The sequence below is a fragment of the Gnatocerus cornutus genome, unplaced genomic scaffold, assembly GCF_029298725.1.
Source record: "Gnatocerus cornutus isolate USDA-ARS CGAHR unplaced genomic scaffold, icGnaCorn1.1 ctg00000330.1, whole genome shotgun sequence".
In the NCBI taxonomy this organism is placed as follows: domain Eukaryota; kingdom Metazoa; phylum Arthropoda; class Insecta; order Coleoptera; family Tenebrionidae; genus Gnatocerus; species Gnatocerus cornutus.
In genome coordinates this window covers 15,001-22,270 of record NW_028275649.1, presented here as the reverse complement: position 1 = coordinate 22,270, position 7,270 = coordinate 15,001, and the positions used below count along the sequence as shown (strand labels likewise).

Below are 7,270 nucleotides of genomic sequence, written 5' to 3'. Positions count from 1 at the left end.
TAAAATTCCGTCTCTAAGTACCCAAACGGACTTTTGCACCGAGCGATCAGACCGATTTACCCGACCCCTCGCCCATAGCGAGCGGCCGGCGCGCTATGGGATTTCGACCGTTTCGCGCATCGAGTGATTCAGAGCTGAACGCTGCCGCGCTGGCATATATAGGGATAGTAGTGGTGGTATGTAGCAGCGGACAAAAGCGTACGATCGAAATGTGATTTTATGTGCGTCCGATTATCTTGTTACCTCTCGTACACCGCGACTTACCCGTAGTTGGGACGATGGCCGGAATGTGTACCCTGTGGACCCACCATCGTTTGAGGGATGACAAATCTTGCCATTGACCATGCACAGCGAGATTGCGGATGCGGCGAGCGTTTCTATGTTAGCGGTCCAAATGCAATCAAAGATTTTATGTGTTCGTGTCAGAACGACCAAAAATTAACAAATGCGTCAACTCACTAAAGTCCGAGCGAGAATTTTGAAATAAATAAAATTTCATAAACTCGTAACGTGTGAATATTTCTAAAGAGAAATCTCACAATAAACCGTCGCTTTCAATCTAGCGAAGAGTATGGAGAATGTTTGAACTTTTGCTTGTCGACGACGATATTTTTTCTTTACGATAAAATTTCAAGTCGATGTGCCCAAAAATCTCTAAATTTTGAACTGGGAAATTATTTCTTCGTCCGATGAATCGCATTGATCTCTGTTTTTGACGAAAAAAAGACGGATAAAATGCAGCATTCAATCAAGGATATAAAATAAAAGAAAAATTTTCCGTAAAAACTATATTACAATGGAGGATTATGTTTCTACTTTTCGTCCGATGAGTCGCAACAAAAATAAGTAATCCATCCGTCGTTGTTCGTTTAGTCGATCTGAATGCACTGTAAAAATTTATTAAAGTAAAATGTTACGTTTGCATTTCATGAATTTTGACAAACGTGTACCGAAATGTGTACAAATTATTTATTTCGACGACGACGACAACTTAGAACGGATGAATAAAATTAATTGTTGCAAGATTCAAACAAGGATGAAAAAGTCATAGAAAATTATTCCGTAACCATGATATTGGATTATTTTTTCTTCACTCTCTCCTCCGATGAGTCGCAACAAATAAAAATCCATAAATCAATTCATCCGTCGTTGTTCGTTTAGTCGATCTGAATGCACTGTAAAAATTTATTAAAGTAAAAATGTTACGTTGCATTTCATGAATTTTGACAAACGTGTACCCCGAAGTGTGTACAAATTATTTATTTCGACGACGACGACAACTTAGAACGGATGAATAAGAATAAAATTGTTGCAGGAGATTCAATCAAGGATGATGTGAAAAAAATGTCGAAAAATTTTCCATCCAGAAAGATCGCGTGGCGTTACGTCTCTTCTTACGAGGTTTTCGTTTCGCAGACACGCACACTTTCTTCAAAACAATAATAGGAAAGTGTTCAGTTTTTTATAAGAGCAGCAGGTGTCTTTCCGAAATTCTACGATTATTGTAGCTTATATGACTAGAAGGAAAGAAAGACTAAAACTCTCTTATTTTAAAACAAGAACGCAGTTCCCTGGTTGATCCTGCCAGTAGTCATATGCTTGTCTCAAAGATTAAGCCATGCATGTCTCAGTACAAGCCAAATTAAGGTGAAACCGCGAAAGGCTCATTAAATCAGTTATGGTTCCTTAGATCGTACCCACATTTACTTGGATAACTGTGGTAATTCTAGAGCTAATACATGCAAACAGAGCTCCAACCGGAAACGGAAGGAGCGCTTTTATTAGATCAAAACCAATCGGTGGCGGTCTCCGTCATCGTACAACTTGGTGACTCTGAATAACTTTACGCTGATCGCACGGTCTCGCACCGGCGACGCATCTTTCAAATGTCTGCCTTATCAACTGTCGATGGTAGGTTCTGCGCCTACCATGGTTGTAACGGGTAACGGGGAATCAGGGTTCGATTCCGGAGAGGGAGCCTGAGAAACGGCTACCACATCCAAGGAAGGCAGCAGGCGCGCAAATTACCCACTCCCGGCACGGGGAGGTAGTGACGAAAAATAACGATACGGGACTCATCCGAGGCCCCGTAATCGGAATGAGTACACTCTAAACCCTTTAACGAGGATCAATTGGAGGGCAAGTCTGGTGCCAGCAGCCGCGGTAATTCCAGCTCCAATAGCGTATATTAAAGTTGTTGCGGTTAAAAAGCTCGTAGTCGAATCTGTGTCCCGCGCCGCCGGTTCATCGTTCGCGGTGTCAACTGGCGTGCCGCGGGACGTCCTGCCGGTGGGCTTAGCTCGAGAGGGCGGCCCAACTCAATCCCGCCGCGGTGCTCTTCATTGAGTGTCGAGGTGGGCCGGCACGTTTACTTTGAACAAATTAGAGTGCTTAAAGCAGGCTAAAACTTCGCCTGAATACTGTGTGCATGGAATAATGGAATAGGACCTCGGTTCTATTTTGTTGGTTTTCGGAACCCCGAGGTAATGATTAATAGGAACGGATGGGGGCATTCGTATTGCGACGTTAGAGGTGAAATTCTTGGATCGTCGCAAGACGGACAGAAGCGAAAGCATTTGCCAAAAACGCTTTCATTGATCAAGAACGAAAGTTAGAGGTTCGAAGGCGATCAGATACCGCCCTAGTTCTAACCATAAACGATGCCAGCTAGCGATCCGCCGACGTTCTTCCGATGACTCGGCGGGCAGCTTCCGGGAAACCAAAGCTTTTGGGTTCCGGGGGAAGTATGGTTGCAAAGCTGAAACTTAAAGGAATTGACGGAAGGGCACCACCAGGAGTGGAGCCTGCGGCTTAATTTGACTCAACACGGGAAACCTCACCAGGCCCGGACACCGGAAGGATTGACAGATTGAGAGCTCTTTCTTGATTCGGTGGGTGGTGGTGCATGGCCGTTCTTAGTTGGTGGAGCGATTTGTCTGGTTAATTCCGATAACGAACGAGACTCTAGCCTGCTAAATAGGCGTATTTCGACATCCCAAAGGCCCGTCGATCCTGGGTTCGCCCGGTGGTCGTGCGCGGTTTTTACTGTCGGCGTACAAACAATTCTTCTTAGAGGGACAGGCGGCTTCTAGCCGCACGAGATTGAGCAATAACAGGTCTGTGATGCCCTTAGATGTTCTGGGCCGCACGCGCGCTACACTGAAGGAATCAGCGTGTCCTCCCTGACCGAGCGGTCCGGGTAACCCGCTGAACCTCCTTCGTGCTAGGGATTGGGGCTTGCAATTGTTCCCCATGAACGAGGAATTCCCAGTAAGCGTGAGTCATAAGCTCGCGTTGATTACGTCCCTGCCCTTTGTACACACCGCCCGTCGCTACTACCGATTGAATGATTTAGTGAGGTCTTCGGACCGGTACGCGATGGCGTTTCGACGTCGTCGATGTCGCTGGGAAGATGACCAAACTTGATCATTTAGAGGAAGTAAAAGTCGTAACAAGGTTTCCGTAGGTGAACCTGCGGAAGGATCATTAACGTGTCCTCGTACACACGAATTTTGACATATGTATAATTTATTATTATGCATTTTTATTTGATCGTGTCGATGTACACTTTATGTTTTTACAACACCGTCGTCGATGACATGGAGTCGACGGCACGATCTTTTGTCGTGCCGTTGCTTGTTTCTTTTTGAAACACCGTGTGTACGACGTTTTGAACTACGAATCGTACATATTCGGAAAAACAATAGCGTTACGCTGGCCCGCAGCGCCGGTCCTTGCGATCGAGTTTTTCACCGTTTTTGAACGAGAAAAACCGAATTCGCTCGGGCATACGGCTGTTTCTTCGGGTACCTAGATTTTTTGATTTTTTTTGTACTATCTCTCGATCTTTTCCAATGATGGAAAAAAGGAGGGACGCTTTCGGTTTTTCGACCGGATCGCGGAAAGTTGTGAACTCCACCGCGAAAGTCGAAAGACGTTAGAAGTCCTCTTTTTTCGGACACACGGAGAGGATGTAGCAGAGTAGTCGAGAAAGAAGAAAATCGCAGGTGTCGAATTAGGTTACGACTCCGTGGGTTTTAAATGATTTACGCCCGGCTACGGGACCGGCGAGAAACGCTCCCGATTTTACGATTCGCGTGAATGATGTTCGTCGTTAGACGCTTCAAAGAGTTTTTTGAAAGCGCCGTTAAACGAGCGATCACACACACATCACACCTTGCTTTTTTAATGTTTTTGGTAGATGTGGTAAAGTGATTTCGTTAGAAACGGTAAAATTCTCTTTACGGAGCGTACGACTGCACCATTTCAAAATTATATACACCGTCAATCGTCATTAAGTCACGATATAGAACGGTAAACTTGAGGATTTTATGTTAGACGCTCAGTCTGGCACGTCTATAGATTTTTTCGTCAAAATTCACGATCTGTCTTCGGTTTGGCGACGAAAAAATATAGAAAGAAAATTGAAACACGAACACAAAGACCGCCCGCGAAAATCTCTTTTCGCTTACGGCGGATACTAATTCGCTTTTTCATAACGAGTACGATGATGTAATGATGTGTTGATTCCGATCGATCAAAAACCGTCTCTTCGTCACACTTTTTAAAGTGCTTGACACACGCACACTAAATGAAAGACACAATAAAGGAAAACTACCGAAAATGTAGTTTATGAGAGAAAGCAGCATTATTTATTAAAATTATTGCTGAGAAAAAGGAAATTGGCAAATTCCTAATTAAAATCGTATCGAACATGTCCCATCTTCACACATACATGCTCGTACTTTGCGTGTAAAAGCGGAGACCGCGTGAAAAAGAAAAGTGCTTCTTTTTCGGTGCGCGGATACAAATTTGTGTTTGGGTTAATATTTTTTTTAATTTTTTCGTACGCGTAAAACTGAGACCGACGATCGCGTTCCCTTTCAGACGAGAAAGTACGGACGAAAGACAATTAAGAGCGAGAATCATAAATATCCATACCACAACACCGAAATTTTAGACGTGGCACGTTTCGGAACCACGAAGATCATTTTCGTTTCGGATGTACGCACGTACGCAAAAATTTTTGCAAGACGTGTATAGACAGCTGGACGATCGGCATGATCGGGGTTCTTGTGGAACGAGCGTTTAAATTTTAAAAAGATTACCCTGAACGGTGGATCACTTGGCTCGTGGGTCGATGAAGAACGCAGCTAATTGCGCGTCAACTTGTGAACTGCAGGACACATGAACATCGACATTTCGAACGCACATTGCGGTCCTCGGATATAATGTTCCCGGACCACTCCTGGCTGAGGGTCGTGTCAATTTCAAAGACTGCTCGGTTTTCGTTTTCGGACGAAAACGTCGGAGCGTGTTGGATGTGTTGCGACGCGTCGAATAGGTACTCATTAATGTACGTGATCGTCACTTACGTCACGATATAACGACGCACGCCTCGAACGTGTGCCGAGACGTTTACTCGAGCGTGTTTTTTCGTCAAAAAGGACGGGACGGGTATGCTTTGTATTTTTTTTTTACAAAGTCCGTCGGACGTCCACCTTGCGAATCATAAATACGAAAGTGTTTACGTCGGCACATGTTCTTGCGTGGTGTGTCGTAGAATCGTGTGTTTGTGTGCGTTTCTCGTGCAGCGAGTAAATTTGCGCGACATCTTAAGACGCGAAAGCGACCAACTACTACTTGTTGTAGTTGTTGGCTGGTCTTTCGGCGTAGCACGTCCTATTTCTTCAACATGTCGTCATTTAAAAAAAAAAATGGCGTTTTAAGGTTGAGAACGTTATAGACGGTCGTCGTGTCCGAGACGTGTAATGCAAATCGCGACAGACGTCAGATCGTAAGCGTTTCTGTAAACTTAGCCATTTTTTAAAAAGAAAAATGACGAACACGTATAGCAAGGAATGGGAGACGTGTCGTGATCGTCGAAATGACCGAATGAAAAATTTTTATTTTTCATATGCGACCTCAGAGCAGGTGAGACTACCCGCTGAATTTAAGCATATTACTAAGCGGAGGAAAAGAAACTAACTAGGATTCCCTCAGTAGCGGCGAGCGAACAGGGAGAAGCCCAGCACCGAATCCCGCGGCCGAAACCGGACGCCGGGAAATGTGGTGTTAGGGAGGATCCGTCATCCCGAGATCGTGCGGCGCGTCCAAGTCCATCTTGAACGGGGCCACAGCCCATAGAGGGTGCCAGGCCCGTAGCGACCGCTGCCGATAACGGGAGGATCTCTCCTCAGAGTCGGGTTGCTTGAGAGTGCAGCCCTAAGTGGGTGGTAAACTCCATCTAAGGCTAAATATGACCACGAGACCGATAGCGAACAAGTACCGTGAGGGAAAGTTGAAAAGAACTTTGAAGAGAGAGTTCAATAGTACGTGAAACCGTTCAGGGGTAAACCTGAGAAACCCGAAAGGTCGAAAGGGGAGATTCAGCGTGACTCGATGGCGGCGCTGGACGATCGTGTGACAGATGGCGTACGCGTCGTTTGCACCTTTCGTTTTGTCGATCTGCCGTCGAACGCGTGCACTTCTCCCCCTGTAGGACGTCGCGATCCGTTGAGTGCCGGTCTAAGGCCCGCGGTGGAGCTCGTTCGGACGGTTCGCCGTTCGCCGAATGAACCCGTGGTGTTTCCCGATCGGCTCGCTCGACGGTATACAGATGGCGCGGGGCCGCTACACAGTTAGCGTCCGACCTTCGGCAAGCGCGCCCGTCGTGATGGTGATCGGACCTGGTGCCGGTCCCGTCCCCGGGTGGCTGTTCGCTGAGGTGTTCTCGGACAGACCTCGTTGAAACGCCGATCTGCGACGCTATAGCTTTGGGTACTTTCAGGACCCGTCTTGAAACACGGACCAAGGAGTCTAGCATGTGCGCGAGTCATTGGGATTTAACTAAACCTAAAGGCGCAATGAAAGTGAAGGTCCGCCTTGCGCGGACCAAGGGAGGATGGGCGGTCGTTACGGCTGCCGCCCCGCACTCCCGGGGCGTCTCGTTCTCATTGCGAGAAGAGGCGCACCAAGAGCGTACACGCTGGGACCCGAAAGATGGTGAACTATGCCTGGTCAGGACGAAGTCAGGGGAAACCCTGATGGAGGTCCGTAGCGATTCTGACGTGCAAATCGATCGTCGGAACTGGGTATAGGGGCGAAAGACTAATCGAACCATCTAGTAGCTGGTTCCCTCCGAAGTTTCCCTCAGGATAGCTGGCGCTCATAGCATACGAGTTTCATCCGGTAAAGCGAATGATTAGAGGCATTGGGGTCGAAACGGCCTCAACCTATTCTCAAACTTTAAATGGGTGAGATCTCCGGC

At 46.6% G+C, this 7,270-nt stretch overlaps 3 non-coding genes across 3 annotated transcripts in view; all 3 read left to right on the top strand.

Annotated features, from left to right (window-relative positions):
- Window positions 1–1,568: 1,568 nt before the first annotated feature.
- LOC148165400 (small subunit ribosomal RNA) lies at window positions 1,569–3,489 on the top strand. Its single transcript, XR_015771510.1, has one exon. It is a non-coding gene; the product is annotated as a small subunit ribosomal RNA (ribosomal RNA).
- A 1,616-nt stretch (window positions 3,490–5,105) lies between these two features.
- LOC148165399 (5.8S ribosomal RNA) lies at window positions 5,106–5,262 on the top strand. Its single transcript, XR_015771509.1, has one exon. It is a non-coding gene; the product is annotated as a 5.8S ribosomal RNA (ribosomal RNA).
- Window positions 5,263–5,920: 658 nt separating this feature from the next.
- Window positions 5,921–7,270, top strand: part of LOC148165398 (large subunit ribosomal RNA) — a 4,039-nt gene continuing 2,689 nt past the window's right edge. The window contains exon 1 of the ribosomal RNA XR_015771511.1: window positions 5,921–7,270. This exon is cut by the window's right edge and continues 2,689 nt beyond it. This is a non-coding gene — a ribosomal RNA (large subunit ribosomal RNA).